This window comes from Anabrus simplex, chromosome 5 (genome assembly GCF_040414725.1).
Source record: "Anabrus simplex isolate iqAnaSimp1 chromosome 5, ASM4041472v1, whole genome shotgun sequence".
Classification (NCBI taxonomy): Eukaryota; Metazoa; Arthropoda; class Insecta; order Orthoptera; family Tettigoniidae; genus Anabrus; species Anabrus simplex.
In genome coordinates, this window is record NC_090269.1 from 197,344,584 (window position 1) to 197,365,286 (window position 20,703).

At 41.0% G+C, this 20,703-nt stretch overlaps 1 long non-coding RNA gene across 3 annotated transcripts in view; it reads right to left on the reverse strand.

Annotated features, from left to right (window-relative positions):
* Positions 1–2,313: 2,313 nt before the first annotated feature.
* LOC136874760 (uncharacterized) overlaps positions 2,314–20,703 on the reverse strand; it is a 51,170-nt gene continuing 32,780 nt past the window's right edge. For all 3 annotated transcript variants that reach the window (XR_011018268.1, XR_011018267.1, XR_011018269.1), the window contains one exon: positions 2,314–2,434. This is a non-coding gene — a long non-coding RNA (uncharacterized lncRNA). The remainder of the gene's footprint in view (positions 2,435–20,703) is intronic.

Sequence of the window (20,703 nt, forward strand, 5' to 3'; positions counted from 1 at the left end):
GCCTTCGACAGAATAAAACATCCATATCTGTGGTCCACAACGCAAACTTTCGCCTTTCCACCTAAATTGATTGAGTGCATTAAAGGACTGTATAGAACAGCTACCTCACGAATCATTGTAAATGGACATCTAACTGGGAAAATACCTATACGGAAATCAGTTCGTCAAGGCTGTCCCCTCTCTATGCTTCTGTTCATTGTAGCGCTTGAACCATCTCTCCACCGAATAAATCAGTGTATATCTGGCCTGTCGCTCGGTGCACAAAAAGTGACAGTACGGGCGTATGCTGATGACGTGTGTGTTATCCTAACAGAGCCATCCGAGGAAGAGCGAACTCTACATATCATCCACGAATTTGAGGAAGATTCAGGATCGAACGTAAATAAGAAACAGTCCGGAATGCTGCTTCTTGGCCGTCATCAATCACCTTCGCCTAATAGATCACTGCCCATTGCAACTAAGTTGAAGATCTTAGGAATTGTTTTCCAACAAAATTTTAAAGATATGTTAACCGAGAATTTGACGTTGACAATTAATAAAGTTAGAAACACCTTAATGCAGCAGCATATCAGGTCTCTGAATTTCATCCAAAAAGTATGGCATATTAATGTGTTTGCTTTATCTAAAATTTGGTACTTTGCGCAAGTCCTACCTGCAACAAAACAAATAACACAGCGTATAGAACTTTGTCTAGGCCACTATCTTTGGAGAGGTTCCCTGTTTCGGGTGAGACGTGATCAGCTGTACTTGCCGATTACACATGGATGACTCAACCTAATCTGTGTAGACCTGAAATGTAAGGCTCTGCTGGGAAGAACAATACTTAAATCACTGTCAGGGTTGCACGATCGAACAGAACTGACATTTCTTCAACCTCCGGAGCCTGATGTCAGAGGTGGTCGACATAGGCATATACATCCTACTTTCCGAACTATCGTTGGTATCCTTGACAGCCTCCCGCAGGACCAGAAGGAAAGAAAAGAATTTCTACACATACTGTACCTGCTGAAAGGATTACAGCGACCGGTACCGGTAGAACAAAAATTTCCTCAAAGAAACTGGAAAATGGTGTGGTCAAATGCTAACAATCAACAAGTACCCACTCAGTGGAGGTCATCAGTATACTCGTTAATTAATGACATCGTTCCAACAGCAACAAAACGATTTCGTCACAACTTGTCTGAAGATAATAAGTGTGAACACTGCGGCGAGCTCGATACCACAGTGCACCGAGTTACATCTTGTCGAGAAGCGCGACTTGTCTGGACATGGACTGTCAATACAGTGCGGAGAATACACGGAGGTCTGTCTTCTTTATCGACTGAGCAGTTAATGATTGGCGAATTTCAACTGGAGGAAAAATCAGCAGTGAATGCTGTAACATGGTTGCTAGCGGCGGCAGTGCATTGGAATTTGACGGCATACGATAAGAGTGGATGGACTTTGGTGGACTTTATCAGATCAATCAAGACTGCTCGTTGGGAACTGGTAAAAAACCGCAACATAGAGAAATTTGCGAAACATCTATTTCATTTTTAAATGTATTTTATGTTATGTTATCCGGTGATGTACTGAGAACTGATAACAGTGAGATGACTCTGTATTTTTTTTTCAAAAGAGTGTTATTCTAATTTTGGATTCTTTCTTTAAATTATAACGTGCAGTTTAGTGTTTCTATTAGTCTCAACACTCGTATACAATTCTACAGGTGTGCTTTTGGGTTTCGGCTCAGTACCTTTCTTTAAACTGTCACTTTTTTTTAAATTAATTTGCAAGGTGATTTGTACTTTGTAACATTGTACATTTGAAAAGGTGAATAATAAAAAATATCACTCCACTACAATATCAATTACAGAGGGCTGTAGAAGAGACATTTGCCACCATTACCCTACAAATGCTGCAATCAATTTCATACAGGACACGAAGATCTATTAGTTTGTGTCTTGAACATCAAGAAGCCCGTACAGATACACCAGATGCTTAAGGTAAGGAAACAAATAACGGGCAAGTGACACAAACCGCGTAGCCAACTCTCTCGGTCACTAACTATGTATTATTATGTAGGAGTACGGTAACTTCTCATTTACCCACGCACATATATAGGTTTGAATACAAAGGCTGTTGTGAAATTACCTGCGCTTAAATCAAGTTAAACTACGAGGACGCTTACTCTAGGAGGAGTTACAAATTGGATGGTGGGGCCGATGACCCATTTAAACAACAAGCATCATTAACAAATTATATGTTAACAGATGTATTTATCCCAAAATTCAAGTATCATACACCAAGGTACAGGAACAAATAACAAGCATGTAGGTGCATAATTTTTTATTTACTTTCTCTCCAAGTATACAGAATGAAGTCGTGTGCTCTTAAAACTTAAGTTTCACTGCTAATCACATCCTCTAGATCCCTCATATTCAGGCAATACTTTCTGAAAAATAACAAGAATAAGCAGATAAATACGACACAACCGTTCAACGATCAAAATAATAGTGAACACAGCCAAAAGAAAAATCTTGGGTATTTATAGCAATGCATCCACCAAAACACTCGTATACATAAAATATTGGAAATGCCACGAAGAGTTTAGCATCATATTACTACACAATTCTCCTGTTAACTCTGTTATTATTATTATTATTATTATTATTATTATTATTATTATTATTATTATTATTATTATTATTATTATTATTATTATTATTATTATTGCTGTTGTCTTTTCCCAAATACTGTACTTGGCGTCCGCACTATATATTAAGACTAGTTTCCAGACACCAACTCTATATAGAGGAATGTATTCACTATTACGTGCTTCTATGGTGAATGGTAGCGTGATGTGCTAATTGTAAATGAAGGTTTGTATTAAGACGACCACAAGTAGGCTACCCAATCCCCGAGCAAGAAAAATTAACCAGAACCGGATAAAATCCCCAGCCCAGCTGGAAATCGAACCCACAGGCCCTCTCAACTGAATTTTACCACGATGACCATTCATCCAAGGAGCCGACCATTATTATTATTATTATTATTATTATTATTATTATTATTATTATTATCGTAAGTCGCATTTACATCATAATAAAAATGCAATTTAAATTTATATTACAATATATGCAACTCGGGATACATTTTGAATAACATCTCGTTACAAACCTCATTCACTAAATGCTGTGTGTTAAGCTACGTATTCCCTAAGTAAATATCGATTTGGTAAGCAATTTAGAAAACATAATAACCTTATTGGTTTTACGTCCCACCAACTACATTTTATAGTTTTCGCAGACGCCGAGGTGCCGGAATGTTGTCCAGTAGGAGTTATTTTACGTGCCAGTAAACCTACTGATATGAGGCTGGCATGCACGTTCAAATAACACCGGACTGAACCAGGATTGCACCTGCAAAGTTGGACTCAGAAGGCCAACGCTCACCGCCTGAGCTACTCAGCTCGATGGTTTAATAAACAAATTCAAAGAAAAAGTCGGATCAGTACCGCCTAAAAATGCTTAAACTTGCTGAATACAATTTATCTGAAATAGGCCCTGTTCGTGACCCTGGCGTGTCCAACTGTCCGGCTCCTTGGCTGAAAGGCCAACGTATTGACCTTTGGTTCATAGCATTCCGTGTTCGGTTCTCCGTCGGGTCAGGAATTGTAAGTGCGAATGAATTCCTCTGGATCAGGGACTGGGATTTTAAGTATGTATTAATACAAATCTCTTCATCTACATGTAATACAACATATTACCAATCACCACAAAAACACGCCTCCCTCCGTATAGGGCTGACGTCAGAAACAATATATGGCTGTAAAACTGGACCGAATCCACACCAAGTGCCGACCTAAGGGAACTGAGAAAGAGATCAACAAGCAGAAGAAGAAGAAATCATCTCTAACTGGAGACATCTCTCTTCGGAATGATCACAACATCAACAGCCACCTAAAACTTCAAACGTGCTTGCTTGCTGCTTAATTTTCGAACGACCTGGAGAGTTGGCGGTGCGGTTAGGGTCGCGCAGCTGTGAGCTTGCATCCGGGATATAGTGGGTTCAAACACCACTGTCAGCAGCCCTGAAGATGTTTTCCGTGGTTTCCCATTTTCACACCACGCAAATGCTGGGGCTGTATCTTAATTAAGGCCATGGCTACTTCCTTCACACTCCTAGGCATTTCCTGCCCCATGGTCGCCATAAGACCTATCTGTGTCGATGCGACGTAAAGCAAATAGCAAAAACAAAAAAACAAAAATTCGAACGCACATGGGGGCAATGTATTCTTATCGGATAACTTACACTGATCTCTAATCATAACACGAACTTATCAAACTTATACCAAATCGTTAAATCTATGGGTGTGGTTCGTGGTTTTTCCTTCAATTCTGCATAACACAAAGCAGTGTGGCATTCTTCAATTCAATCATAAAATTAATAATAACATTATTTGCTTTACGTCCCACTAACTACTTTTACGGTTTTCAGAGACGCCGAGGTGCCGGAATTTAGTACCGTAGGCGTTCTTTCTACGTACCAGTAAATCTACCAAGACGAGACTGACGTATTTGAGCACCTTCAAATACCACTGGACTGAGCCACGATCGAAGCTGTCAAGGTTGCTAAATTGACTGCGATTTTATTTCTCTTAAATGTTTAATATTGTTTGTTTTATGTTTTAAAAAAGGAATACAAGAAACTCTGTAAGGGAACATCAGAGAGGCGATTCTTCAATTTTGGCCTCATATTCATCATACTTCAGTAAAACTGCTCGCGGAAGTAAATGGCACCAAAATGTGATCTCAGAGACAGAGCACATGTTTGGATTGCTGTAAATCTGCTTTCCTCAACGTATTATGTCAAGTAATAGTGCAACGTTCCTCAAACTTAAATTTCTCCTTAAATCATTATCACACAACACTTCAATGAGCTACTCTTTTACTGGAAAGTCTTCTACATCTTCAGACTATAACATGTAGTATAAAAGCACCTTCAGTGGTTTTTCGTTGGGTCTGGAATTCTGAAATATATTACTGAAAGCCAACTACTCGTGTTATCCAAGTCATCAATTTGTGTGTCTCCTGAACGTAAGGAATGACAATACATCAACCCCAGTGTCATCTGAAAATCATTAAATAATTGAAATTACGTAAAGTATGGCATACTAAGAAGACAATAATGAGCGAGTTGGCTGCGCTGTTCTGGTAGCGTAGCTGTGAACTTGCATCCGGGAGCCCTGAAGATAATCTTGCGTAGTTTCCCATTTTTACACCAGGCAAATGCCTTAATTAAGGCTACGGGCGCTGAACTAAACGAGTCCATAGAAATAGTTACAAAGAGAGGATTGTAGTGACGGTTAGTAAATTCTCAGAGGCTAGCAGACTGAACGCTGAAAGGCGTAACAGTCTCTAATGAAGTTGTATGTATGCATGTGTGTATTGTATCCGTCCAAATGGTATTTTTATTGGATTTAGAGAAGTTGGTTAATTTTCATAATGTGATATGGGTTTACGCGTGAGCAAGCAGTCAGCTGATTACCGCGCCGTTCCGCTACGGACGAGAGAGAACTGGGTCAAGCGATGAAGGCCACCGTGCGTCACAGGGTTACGTCACCTAGCGAGCCGGAAGCCAAGAAGGGGTGACATTCCAGAAAGATCTGCCCCAAATTTGGAAGAACGAATCACGTCGCAGAATAGCTGACGACCAATGAAAATCAGTGAAGATGTTGGATGGTCGGAGAATCATTCTAGAAAGACGTCGAACAGTGTTTTTTTAGGAGAGAGACAGCGAACAGTAGAGTTTTAGAGGAGACGACGAACAGTACAGTTCCGGTGGAGAAAGCGAACAGTGTAGTTCTAACTGACTACAATCTAGTACTGCACGACGACTATGATATTTAAGAGTGCTAATTTAATTTTCCGTGTAGACGATTCAGTCTAGTGCGATATATTATTGCCGCACATTTTCCTGGGTGGAACTTTCCAAACCGCGGACAGTCAGTACACATATTACGCCAAGCGTTGCCGCAGAAATTTGTGGAATGTTCTAGTATGAAGTACGAAGGAAGATTATCATCGAAATAGAATCTTCGAGAACAAACCTGGCCAAGGAACATCGTTCTTCAGTAACACAGTGGATTATTCGAGATTCCGACAACTCAACGATGTGCTGTAAACTGATAAATGAGCTCAAGATTTGAAGCTTTCTGTAGGGTTGAACCAAAGTGTACATCACTGCGCCAGTTAAGTACTGTAAGACAAACTGTTAATCTACGAGTGTGGATCAAATTTTAATAATAAATTTTAGTTTCAGCAACACCAACGAAGACCAGCCGTCATCATGGAGCGACCAAGAAGGAAACCCTGGGGAACTCTAAAACACCGATGGAGTGATTCTGCGCTATTTGACTTCACAAGAATCCTGATGTGTTAAGCCGACGTGTGTGAGCCAGCACGATGGATTTGTTCGTCTATGATCCGCCATAAGCCGGAGGAGGAGCCGACATCTTCAGCTACATTCAAGACGCCGGAGATCTACATCGGAATAATACGTACTCTTGTTACATTTTCTTCTCTTTCAGTAGATTGCTAGTTGGATTGTATTCTTATTTAATGAAATGTAGATTACTTAGAGATGTAGTGTTTAAGTGGTGGTGATGGTAGAGTAGTCATTGATTCATTGATTCATTAGTTTCATTCTTTTGCATTTTCTTGGAATATTGCTGTGTTGATTTAGTGATTGATAACCCCAGTCGTTAGTGAATTTCACGAGGTTACGAGTAATTAAGGTCTTCGAAATGAATTACGGGGGAACAAAGCCTAATAATAAGCATAATAAGAATGTGACTTCATAAAAAATCATGACAATAAGAATATAATTAATTGGATTATGTTAAAATAATTATTAAATCGAAGCTTTGATAAAGGAATGATTTGTGAAACATGACTAATCTTAGAAGGGAAGGTAATAGCTGTGGACAGTAGACAGCTCATAAAGAAGATGCTTTTAGGTGTAATAGTCAGGGATATAATAATAATAATAATAATAATAATAATAATAATAATAATAATAATAATAATAATAATAATAATAATAATAATGAGTCGGAACAATTTAAAATGGTTGTTGAGAATTAAATGTGAGCGACGATTGTGATGATAAATTTTTATGATGATAGTAGGCAACATGGGACCGCTAGGGTATATGTTAGTCGTGAGGATATTGTGATTTATGGTGATATAATTAATTATTCAGGGAATAATAATAGACCTGTGCTCAATAACTTATATTATGTAAAGTAGGACTCGATAATTATTTTTCTCTTTCCCTGAGGTTATGAGTGCATTCTTCGAAGTATCCCTAACTGATGGTGGTAATGATTATTTCTTCGATTTTTTTATTATTATCCTATTTTTGTCATTCGTCACAGGTCATGGTAATCCATTGCTATTATCTGCAATAATGCGAGGGTCTTCAACCTAATTATGAAGGGAGACATAATACTAATAACAATAATAATAATATCCTCGACAATATAATAAAATCTGCTGATAAATAATTGGGGGAGATTGTGTTATTGTGTGACAGCTTATCCATGTGTTTCCACAAGTGTCAATTCTTTTAGTGATTTTCCTTGTGTGGTTTATTGTCCAATGGAATTTTTGTTTACGTTGATTGCGCGTTTCGCTACGTGACGCTCTATCTACCCACAGTGTATTAGTCAGTGAAAAATCGTTTAATGTGGTTTATAAATGGAATACAGTCGAACGTAATCTATGAAGGAGGGGAAATTTGCCAAAGAATTTCCAAATTTGCCAAGGAATTTCCGAAGAAATTTGTCAAAGTATTTTCTAACGATAATGTTCCGATATTTTTCAAGTATTTTGTAAGTGGATTTTCTGAGTATTGGAAAATATTTTAGAAGTAAAAATATTACAAAATTCTCTAAAACAAGATAAAAGGAAACTTCTAGAAAAATATAAATAATGAATATTTTCAGAGAAAGGACTTGGTAATTTAATGAGAATTAATTGATGGGAATTTACCAAAACTTGTATGAGGTAAAAATAATTTGTAAAGATTTATCCCATAAGGGAATATTGTAATTTCATGATCTAATGTAGCACTATTGGTCATAACGACATTGTCGCTAACATTATGATTGGTCCAATGTTACAGTTCCATAAATGGAGGATTTGACCTAGAGTATGACTTCGGATGGTGTTTAATTGAAGGCAGGTTGAATCAGATGGAACCTATGAGCATGTTGTGGACTTACATTCATTTTGAAAACCAGAATCAATCGATTTGAGTTATATTTATGTAAATAATTTATTTTCCTTTTTCTGCACTGTCCAGACTGTTTTATATTTTAATAAATGTTATTGTTACTTTGTTTCGATTTTTCCTTCATGTTATGTCTCCTATCCAGTCACCTATGACTCTGCAAATAAAAATATTCTGAAGTCTGTCCCGAAATAGTAAAGTTGGCCCTGCGAACGGTCCACCCTTTGGGACTCTCGCTCTGCCGACTGAGCGACCCCAGAAAAGGAACAGTATGTATGTACTATGTTCGTCTGAGGAGAAGTCGTGTACATGTGTGGGGTAAGGGGTGCGGAGGGTGAGCGTTGCTGTTGCGCATGCGCAAATCTCAAGTCTCAAGGCCTGACAATAAACATCGGTTCCGTCCGCGGTGTTTCTTGTGAACTATGGTGCTGCTGTGAAGTTTCAAATTGGTAGGTCATTTGTGTTTTAGTTACACATTTACTGTAAGTTCTGCATAATGCACAGTTTAGTAATGAACACGCATCTCTTTCAGAGAGCTCGCACTGTTTATCACGACTAATGTATCTGTTTCTCGTGCTATATGTATAAGCTGCCGCGACTTCTTGTGAGACTCAATTTGTATGTATGTATGTATGTATGTATGTATGTATGTATGTAAAGCATGTGTAATGAGCCATTCTTGTCAATACTTCAAAGTGACTAATAATGAAGTAAATGAAGTATGAAGTGAATGGTAACGTCTCTGTAGAAGAGACACAGCACAGAACTCTCCGTTTATATCAAAGGTATTCCTTAAGAATAAGCATGTAATAATATCATATTAATTCCCTTATATATCCGTGATGTAACACAAGATTTCCTGGAAACACTTAGTAAACAACTACAAGAGTGTTCAAATCTGAATGTGACTTTTTTAAACTCTTCGTTGCATTCGGCACAAAACCATTTTCTACATTTCTCCTAACGCACTGGTAATTTCTCGATTCCATCTTCATAAGATGAATTCTAGTACTTCTTCATCGATGGAACATTTCTATCCACCTAAGTCTTTATTCAGGGGGTCCAAACAAATGGTTGCCACTTGCTGATAAATCTAAACGATAAGGTGGTTAGACTGTTTCTAGTCAGTCTACCGGATCAGGAATGGAAGGAATGAATGAAGGCCACATCTAGCGGCGAGGAAAGGATTTATGCCGCCCCCGAAGTTTGTCGCACTCCTGTGGGGAATGGGGAATGACTGAGAAATTAAATGATATATTGTTGGAGAGCGTTGCTGGAATGAAAGGTGACAGGAAAAACCGAAGTACCCGGAGAAAAAAACCTGTCCCACCTCCGCATTATCCAGCACAAATCGCACATGGAGTGACAGGGTTTGAACCACGGAACCCAACGGTGAGAGGCCGGTGGGCTACCACCTGAGCCACCGAGGGTGATTTAGTCCACTATACCATTTATTCCAATTTGGATTAGAATAAGCTAGTATCTTTATGAATAAGTACAGAAGTACATTGTCGATCGGTGTTTTACGTCGTTTGGACCGACAGGTCTTTCCGAACTATCTCCAGAGTTCACATTAGCACGAAGCATTGATATTTCACCGTCCTAGTAGAACATTGACGTACAAAAATACCTTTAGCATCCCAAAAGGCGGCCATGGAAACATTGCTGGCAGACAAACAGGCTTCCACCTCCACCGGAACTGTTTCACAAAAGAACTTGTGCCACCTTTACACCTGGGACTTCGAAAGGTATCAACACCGAATTGTGCATGCCATCTACGCACGATTTCTGCAAGTTTAACATCTTAACATGCTAAGAACTGAATAATTGCACGTTGCGCAACAGGGGCAAGCATCTCCTGTTCACTTTTCGTGCACGTTCTAAGAGAAGCGACAGTAGAAGCAAGCGAGCCGTGTACAGTCGAAGCGGCGTTTCTTACTCTGCGATACGTAAGCTCCAGTATGGGAGGCGCACGCATTGTTCTTGACCTTGCAAGCAGCCTGCACGTATTCGACCTGGCAAGCATCAGTCGCCAGTCTGAATCTCAGCTGTTAACATGGTGAGGCAGTTATAATTGCAACACCTTATTTTCATATGCAAAAGTTCTGGTTTCATTTTAATGGTCGTGTGAATAATCATAACTCTAACTATTGGTGTGCAGAAAATCTTAATGGTGTTTGTTACCGTGTTTTTGCGGTAGTTAAGCATGAAAGAAGGTGCTGGGTGGTGAATAGGTCTCAAGCTACTAAAGAGAAATTAAATTTTAAAATTTAACGAGGTTATATTTTCTTTTCAAAATTAGATAACAACAAATAGAACAGGTACTTAGTAGCCGAAATACAACTTGAAATGTACAATTACAGGGATTAAGGAATTTGGGCTTCGAGCCCTGAAAACACAATTCTTGAGCAACTAGCTCAACTTTACGATATACCAATTTCAACAAAAGGGGCAGAAGACCCCAATCAAACCCTGGAGCCCTTGCTCCAAATTACACAGCAAAGCCTCCTCGAGGCATACAACTCTCAGTCTTAGAAAAGAGCCACTCGCTCTTAAAGTTAAGCCTCTCCCAGGCCACACCAAACTCAACTTTCAAGTTGTCCTCAAAGGACATATACACAGGGGTAAAATACCCAACCTACTGAGGTCTATTAGGTGAGAAAAGATTAATACATGACCTCTAAAATACAACTTGAGAGGAGGCGAACTTGCACTCCTAATACACTTTGCTTAAGACCTACTTGGCACTAGGCCGTTAATACAAGGGCTAATCCCATACTACAGAGGTGACTTAATGGCAATTTACATTACATTACGGGAGAATTGGTTGAAAAAAATAAGTTCACCTCAAGACGATGTGAGTGGGAACTCGAGAGGGTTAGCACTCTCTATCCCATAATGTAGCTTTACAAGAGAATGGAAGAAAAGAGTAGTTACATTTTAGGAAAAGGTTACATGATGGAAAACGCTTCGAACCCGCCGCGAGAGTTAAACTGCCGACCTAGCAAGAAAAGAAGATATTAATAGGCCATTACCTGGTGTTGAACGGCTGAAGAAGAAAGAGGCGCTTCCCGCCTCCTGCTATGTACTTAATACACTGAAAGATGGAACAGAAGTGGCCCGGAGACCCTAAAATCAGCAGTTTAAATACTCTCGCAGAGAATTCTAGGCGTTAGGGGAAAGAAAACACCCTCCCACAAAGATTTTATTGGGTAGGACCCCGCAACAGATACAAGTTGGGGGAAGATACCCCTGATTGGCCAGAAATTCATTGAAGAAATTCGTGATTGGATACATTCAAAGCAAGGGGAAGAAAGGGGTAAATATTGCCAACTTAAACAATGATAGAAAGAAATTTAACAAAGAACAAACTCCTGAAATTAAATTTTCTCCAACAAAATAGTTCTTTGACTCCGCACTAGGTTGCACTATTGTTGATCTTCAGTAGTGTCCTCTAGAAGAGAAAGTTCACACTTCTTAATACAAGCAAAACAAAAGTACGTCGAAAATGACACAGTTCACAAACTCAAAATTTTCCACGTGGTGACATCTTCTGAGAAAGTAGAGAATTAATAGAATAGATAAAGTTCAATCTTCCTCCAGAAGAGGAGTTTCAACTGGCGCAACTTTTAAATAAACGGTGTAGAGGTGTACCGCCCGGTACAGACCTCCCCCCCCCAAAAGTTCCTCCAAGGGGTAACACAGAAGAACATAAGCTTTGTTTCCAAAATAAGGTCCAAGTTTTGATGTTGATATTAAGAGTAATTGCGGAAGCATTTATAAGATTTTAGTAATTTGGTTGGTTGCAATTTCAAAATTTTGTTGTTGCAGGTGCAGTAAAGTTTTTCTGTTGTAGTAGTTGAATTTCTGAAGATAAACCTTTAATGCTTAAAAGTGAAGAAAAGTTTTGCAATGTCCACCAAATATTGTTGTTAAATTCCCATATGTAGTTATCTCTTATAGTAACTGTCCATGTAGTTGATGTAGATGAAGTTGGATGGCCGGACCGGCCGTTGCAGCTTGCGTCCAAAGGAGGCCGCTCGGACCCCTTAAGTACCCTGAGATACCGCTCGCCCGCACTATGAGGGGAGCAGAGGTGTAGAAGCACGCCGCGCCCGCGGTGAACATATACAGGCTGCGGGCCAGTAGCAGGACGTGCGCCGCACATCAGCCTTGGCCGGGAGGAGAGTTCCGGCTCGCCGTGCACATGTCGTCCTCGCTGGAGAGGAGGGGGCCCATCCCCCTCCCCAGTCGCTGCACGGCGCTGCGCGGCTGCGGGGGCGCTGAAACATTAAAGCTAGGCGGCAGAATTGTGTTGGACAATCATCTTCTTTGAGGGTACAGGCTTGTGGAGAGGTTGAGGGGCCAGCGGCGTGTAGATATCCATGGCATTTACTATTATGAAGCCACAGTGTAAGGTGGAGCAGGAGACGGGAGCGTGGTAATGGCCGTGGCAAGAACAGGATGGCAGTTTAACGGGTCGGGGCAGGTTTTACATAAGGCTTACATCTAAAACCAAAATATTACAGAAGGGGCAGAATGCCTTAAAAGTGAAACTCAAAAAAAAAAATATAACCTTCATATCCTTTCAAAATACTATGAAGCAAGTTAACACAGAAATTACACCGGTTTCACCTGGGACAGGTGAACTCTAAATATCCTCTCGGTGGCTGGATTACTTAGCAATAAGGTAACCGGCGTAAGAAAATCGAGAATGATACAAGGCCCATGAAATCTGGGGGCAAGCTTGCCCGCGGGAACAAAATTTTTGACCATAACCTGGTCACCTACCTTCAACGTGGTGGGTCTCCGTCCACGATCATACCTTTCCCTAACCTTTTCATGAGACACTTTAAGATTAGCTTTAGCCTTCTTCCAAAGATCTTTAATGTTATCCGGATCTATTGTCTCGGGTAGAATGTCATTCAAAGACCAGAGGTTAGAGAGCGGCGAGTTGGGAACAAACTTGAACATCAAGGAAGCTGGAGTAAACTTGTGAGATTCATGAACCGCCGAATTCAAAGCAAAAGCTATCCAATGCAGGGACGTGTCCCACCTGGAAGGATCTTCATGATGATAGGCAATGAGTGCGGACCTGAGATTACGGTTAACCCGTTCAGCCAGAGAAGGTTGAGGGTAATAAGCAGAAGTAGTTACATGAGAGATGGACAAGTCAAAACAGAATTTACGAAATAAATTTGATGTGAACGCCTTAGCATTATCAGATACAATATATTGACACGGACCAAAGGAAGCAAAAATAGAATTTAAGCAGGTAATGGTGGACTGAGCGGTAGCCAGCTTAGTCGGAAATAACCAGGAAAATCTAGTAAAACCATCTACACATACAAAGATAAATTTGTTGGCATTTCCCTTCGACTGGGGGAAGGGTCCTACATAATCAATATACAGGCGTTCCATGGGGCGCGACGCTTGATGAGAAGACAAAAGGCCTACTTTAGTGGACATGGTGGGTTTACTGAGCAAACAAGATTTACAAGCTTTTACAAGTTCACGGATTTCGCCGTCCATACCTTTCCATATGAACATTTCACGAATCTTTTCACGAGTTTTAAAGATTCCAAGATGCCCCCCCAATGGGGTCTCATGATAGTATTTGAAGATCATAGGTACAAGAACCGCTGGAACGACAACCTTCATCATCTTATCATGCCTCGATGGGCAACATAAAACACCATTCCTCAGAACATAAGGGACGACCTGTTCCCCAGATGAAAGGGTTTCCATTATCGGACCCAGCGTCGGATCTTCACGTTGGTATTTCTCAATATCCCTAAAGAGCATGGGAGCATCAGTTAAGATGGCATTAACCTCAGATAGTATGGACTCGGAAGGTGATGAACTGTCGACCGGTTCGTGGGTCTCTACGTCGTTATGAAACATACGGCTGAGTCCATCAGCAACAACATTTTCGGTACCTCTGATATGTCGTACATCAAATTGGAAAGCAGAAATACGGATGGCCCAACGGGCTATACGACCAGTACGACGCGGCCTACCTAAGACCCAGCTTAAGGCTTGATTATCTGTCTCCAGGTCGAATTTGACATGTTCCAGATAGAGACGGAACTTTTCTAAGGCGAATAAGACTGCCAACCCTTCGAGCTCATAGATGGAATACTTGGCTTCTTGAGCCGATAGAGTCCTAGATGCATAGGCGATGGGACGCCTCCCTAGTTCAGTCTCTTGAAGAAGGACTGCAGCTACAGCTGACGACGACGCGTCCGTTTGGACGATGAATTTTTTCGAGAAATCAGGCATAGCAAGTACAGGGGCATTACAGAGAGCTAATTTAAGGTCTTCGAAAGCGGCTTGTTGAGAAGGTCCCCACTCGAATTTGATGCCTTTCCTACGAAGAAGGTTTAAGGGCGCCGCTCTATTAGCGAAGTTAGGAATAAACTTCCTGAAGAAATTCACCATACCAATGAATCTAGCGATACCTTTAATGTCCTTGGGAGGTTTAAAATCACGGATGGCCTGTGTTCTAGAATGATCGACTGCTACTCCATCGGGTGACACAATATGCCCTAGGAATGACATAGAGGGCTTAGCAAAGGCAACCTTGGACAACTTGACAGTTAACCCAGCCTTACGAAGGCGATTCAGAACTTCTCGCAGATGATCTAGATGTTCTTCAAAAGTCTCGGAAAATACGACGACATCATCCAAGTAGTGATATAAGTACTCAAATTTTATGTCGGAGAAGACCCTATCTAGTAGCCTAGTGAGCACAGCTGCCCCCGTGGGGAGCCCGAAAGGCACGCGGTTGTATTCATATAAATTCCAGTCCGTGGCAAACGCTGTAAGATGTTTAGACTCCTCGGCAAGGGGAATTTGATTATAGGCCTGATTCAAGTCCAAGATAGTGAAGAACTTGGCCTTTCGAAACCATGAAAAGCAAGAATGAAGGTCGGGAAGGGGCACAGATTGCAACACCACCTTCCGATTGAGAGCCCTGTAATCAATGACAGGCCTGAAGCCTCCTTGGGGTTTCGGGACTAGAAAAATAGGCGAAGAATACGCTGACTTAGAGGGCCTAATAATACCATCCTTCAACATCTGATCGATGATTTCTTTCAGAGCCTTCATTTTAGGTGGAGATAGCCTATACGGTGGAAAACGGACAGGAATCGAATCCGTAACCTCAATTTTGTATTCAATAAGGTCAGTAACACCAAGAGAATCAGAGAACACCTCGGGAAACGACTGACACAGTTTGCGAATACTATCAGCCTGCTCCTCAGGCAGATGTCTAAGGTCTAACAACATCTCATCCTGGGTAGGCGAAATAGAAGAACATGACACAGAATTACACTTTAATAGTGGTATTTTACAACTAGAAGCAAATTTGAATGTGCACGACCTAGACTGGAGATCGAGCACAAGACCAGTGTGAGAAATAAAGTCCGCTCCCAGTATGATGGGGCAAGACAAGTGTTTAGCCACAAACAGTTTAATTTTCCAGGTAAATTTAAAAATACGAATTTTGACCAGTACGGAACCTAGAATTTCTAATGGAGATGAATTAGCCGAAACATATTGAATACGAGAAGAGTCATAGACAGGTAGTTTACAAACAGATTTCAATTTCGAGTACCATACAGCCGAAATAATGGAACAAACACTGCCTGAATCTAATAGAGCTGTTATAGGCTCGTTATTTAACTCAATCTTAAGAAAAGGAACAGGTGCGGGGGTATCCGCCGCAATCCTAAGACACTCTTTAGGGCATTCAAAAGATGAATTTGAAGGCTGGTCGTTCTCTGCATTTACAACCTGTTTACTAGGGGCTGAGTCTCGGGAATATGGATTAGTCGGCTCAGCCGACGCCACTAGTCACTTTTTATTATTGGCATAGCTGGAATTTGCACCAGAAGTTGAGCAGGAGGGGGTGCTATTTGAGTTTGGGCAATTCTTGGCGATATGTGAGAAGGCCCCACACTTAAAACAGCCTTGTGATGACCCTGCTCCATTCCTTGTCCCACTTGACTTGATCAGAGGACACTTATTCCGCAGATGGTCAGGCGACCCACAAGCATAACATTTACGGGGATTGACTGGTCGGCGAGGTGGAGGCCGAGTGTTACTAAAGGAAGGCGGGGGTTCTTTCGCCACACGCAAGGAATCGGCATACCTAACTCCTTCCGCAGAGACGGCTAATGCTTCCAGTTCAGAGAAGGTTTGCGGGCACGCCGCGAAACACAAATATGACCTGTAGGGTGGTGAAATCCCTTCGACAATAGCTTGCACGATCTGATCCTCAGGGAAGTGGAGAGCAAACACCCTAGTATAAAACTTAATATCTTGGATGAAGTCTGCCAGGTTTTCATCCAAGCGCTGTACCCGATAATAGTATTTCTGAATAAGGGAGGACCTGGCCCTAGCCGGGATGAAGTTAGCTAGCAAATGGGCATGGAAATCCTCAATAGAAGATTGCTCGGCGATGGCTCTAACTATTTTGTCAGATAGGACACCAATAGCATAAGGATAGATAATTTGCAAAATTTGACATGGGGAAAGAGAAAACACAAGGGCATGATCCTGAAATTCCACTAGAAATCTTAAAAATGAAATTACGTCACTGGTGGTGTTGACGGAAAACTTAGAGATACCTCTAAGCAACATTGCCAATGGATGAGGCAAGCTGCTGAACCCAGGTGACATAGTCGTTAAAGGTTTCAAGGGCAAAGAAGTTAATTCAGAGCGGATGTTACTCAATGACGCACGGCGTTCAGATTCGTTGTTCGATGGGGCAGAGATAGTTTGAGCAGCAACGGTTATCCTATTGACTTCTCCCTGAGGAGGCTCTTCCTCGTTACCTACATTCACCGCGGCGGGTTGATCAGTTTTGGGAGGAGCTTCGCCGGTTAGCAATTGAGTGACCTTATTAGACAATTCAGAAATAGTTTCAAGGAGCGTATTAGCTTGCTTCCTCTGAACGTCATTCACCTTTAGAGACAACAGATCATTAACTCTATTTGAAAAGTGATACAGTCTGCCTTGCACACGCTTAATTTGATTAGGAGATGGATCATTTTCATCAAAAAAACTAACTACAGAAGCTAGCCCAGTAATATTCTCCGTGATCGTGGAAAGAGAGTCGTCAATTTCTTTCTCTCCCAAATTGGGGACGGAAATGGGCAAATCAAGGGACTCTCTAAGCTTGTTAGTGTCTATTGCAACCGTGCCTCCAGATTGCACATTTCTAATAGTCAATTCATATATCAACTCCTCCTTGCGCAAATAGTTAAGAAGGAGAACATCGCGAGGGCCGGGCATGATGACAGAACGATTTTGAAAAACTCACAAATGCCAGCAACTGAGAAAATGGTTAGAGTTTGAATTAAAGCAATGTTTAGCCGTCAAAAGGGGCTAAATTGAGACCCATTCAACCACGCTCTGCTACCACTTGTTACCGTGTTTTTGCGGTAGTTAAGCATGAAAGAAGGTGCTGGGTGGTGAATAGGTCTCAAGCTACTAAAGAGAAATTAAATTTTAAAATTTAACGAGGTTATATTTTCTTTTCAAAATTAGATAACAACAAATAGAACAGGTACTTAGTAGCCGAAATACAACTTGAAATGTACAATTACAGGGATTAAGGAATTTGGGCTTCGAGCCCTGAAAACACAATTCTTGAGCAACTAGCTCAACTTTACGATATACCAATTTCAACAAAAGGGGCAGAAGACCCCAATCAAACCCTGGAGCCCTTGCTCCAAATTACACAGCAAAGCCTCCTCGAGGCATACAACTCTCAGTCTTAGAAAAGAGCCACTCGCTCTTAAAGTTAAGCCTCTCCCAGGCCACACCAAACTCAACTTTCAAGTTGTCCTCAAAGGACATATACACAGGGGTAAAATACCCAACCTACTGAGGTCTATTAGGTGAGAAAAGATTAATACATGACCTCTAAAATACAACTTGAGAGGAGGCGAACTTGCACTCCTAATACACTTTGCTTAAGACCTACTTGGCACTAGGCCGTTAATACAAGGGCTAATCCCATACTACAGAGGTGACTTAATGGCAATTTACATTACATTACGGGAGAATTGGTTGAAAAAAATAAGTTCACCTCAAGACGATGTGAGTGGGAACTCGAGAGGGTTAGCACTCTCTATCCCATAATGTAGCTTTACAAGAGAATGGAAGAAAAGAGTAGTTACATTTTAGGAAAAGGTTACATGATGGAAAACGCTTCGAACCCGCCGCGAGAGTTAAACTGCCGACCTAGCAAGAAAAGAAGATATTAATAGGCCATTACCTGGTGTTGAACGGCTGAAGAAGAAAGAGGCGCTTCCCGCCTCCTGCTATGTACTTAATACACTGAAAGATGGAACAGAAGTGGCCCGGAGACCCTAAAATCAGCAGTTTAAATACTCTCGCAGAGAATTCTAGGCGTTAGGGGAAAGAAAACACCCTCCCACAAAGATTTTATTGGGTAGGACCCCGCAACAGATACAAGTTGGGGGAAGATACCCCTGATTGGCCAGAAATTCATTGAAGAAATTCGTGATTGGATACATTCAAAGCAAGGGGAAGAAAGGGGTAAATATTGCCAACTTAAACAATGATAGAAAGAAATTTAACAAAGAACAAACTCCTGAAATTAAATTTTCTCCAACAAAATAGTTCTTTGACTCCGCACTAGGTTGCACTATTGTTGATCTTCAGTAGTGTCCTCTAGAAGAGAAAGTTCACACTTCTTAATACAAGCAAAACAAAAGTACGTCGAAAATGACACAGTTCACAAACTCAAAATTTTCCACGTGGTGACATCTTCTGAGAAAGTAGAGAATTAATAGAATAGATAAAGTTCAATCTTCCTCCAGAAGAGGAGTTTCAACTGGCGCAACTTTTAAATAAACGGTGTAGAGGTGTACCGCCCGGTACAGTGTTTATGAGGTCTCTCCTTATAATAGGAAGATTGCTGTTTGATTTTCTGTTAGTGCAAGACGAATAATTGGGCCTACTTTTTTTTTCGATATGACAGTAAATGAAGAGAGTTACCTAGATTATATTTTGACGCCGGTCTTCCATCAGTTAACGGAAGAAGAAAAATCTCGTGGGTAGTTTCGACAAGATTCAGCAACTGCTCATACAGCGAAAGATACCCTCCTTACAGTCTCGGAAGTGTTTGCAGACAGAGTGATCAGTGCTGGTCTATTTCTCCCTCGTTCTCCAGATCTAACAGTGTGTGATTTATACTTGTGGGGTAAACTCAAAGAAAAAGTGTATCTCACATATTGGAGAAACTGAAAGAAAACCAGGAACATTACATTGGCAGAATAATAATAATAATAATAATAATAATAATAATCGTATGGCCTCAGCTACCGTGTGCAGACATTTCAATTTGACGCCATCTGGCTGTCTGCACGTCAATTTCGACCTTCCGTTTTAATCTAGGCCTACTAGATGGCAGACCGAGTAAACCGAAACTCTCTTGGGCGTCTATGGCTGAGATTTAATGACACCAAATGTGTCACCATATATCTTTTACATGGCATCATCGTACGACATGGAGTTCCGAATGTACTTTTTTCCGCCCTTCAAAAATCCGACTACCTCTGCCGGGTTTGAACCCACCATCTTGGGTTCCGGAGGCCAACACTCTACCACTGATCCACAGAGGCACTGATATTTCACCATCCTAATAGAACACTGCCATACAACAATACCTTTAGCATCCCAAACTCGCGTCAGCCATAATGTGGTTACAAGGTACAATGTCTGTATAACCCTGGAAGGACGACACCACCAGCATCTTTTATAAGGTAAGATTTTATATATTTTATATAAGATGGTATACACGCTTAAAGCAGGACGGGTGAGGCTGAGGCAGCTGCCGTAGTGCAGATTACAAACACAGTGTAGTTTGTATGAAAGACGCTGTAGACGTTGCCAAGTACTTCCATCATCTGTGAACTATTGCTGCACGATTGTTAAAGTATAGCGCGCCAGTGTAATGTCTTATTTATATTTGATCTATCTTCGCATTTGAAAAGTAACTGATGCTATGTTCTGTCTTTGATTGCACAACCCATCCCGGGAGACGCTAATACGCATCTGCTAAGGCTAAATCTTTGGATAATTTCGTCATCCATTATGTAGTGCGATTGGTAATTGACTCATATTCAGTCCAAGACGTAAAGATTTTAATTTTTAATTTTATTTTTTGAGATTTACTTTACATCGCACCGACACAGATAGGTCTTAGGATCGATGGTACAGGAAAGGGGTAAGAGTGGGAAGTAAACGGACGAGTCCTTAGTTAATGCACAGCCACGTCATTTGCCTGGTGTGAAAATGGAAAAACATGGAAAACCATTTTCACGGGTGCTGACAGTGGGGTTCGAACTCACTATCTCCCGAATGCAACATAAAGACCGACCCACCACA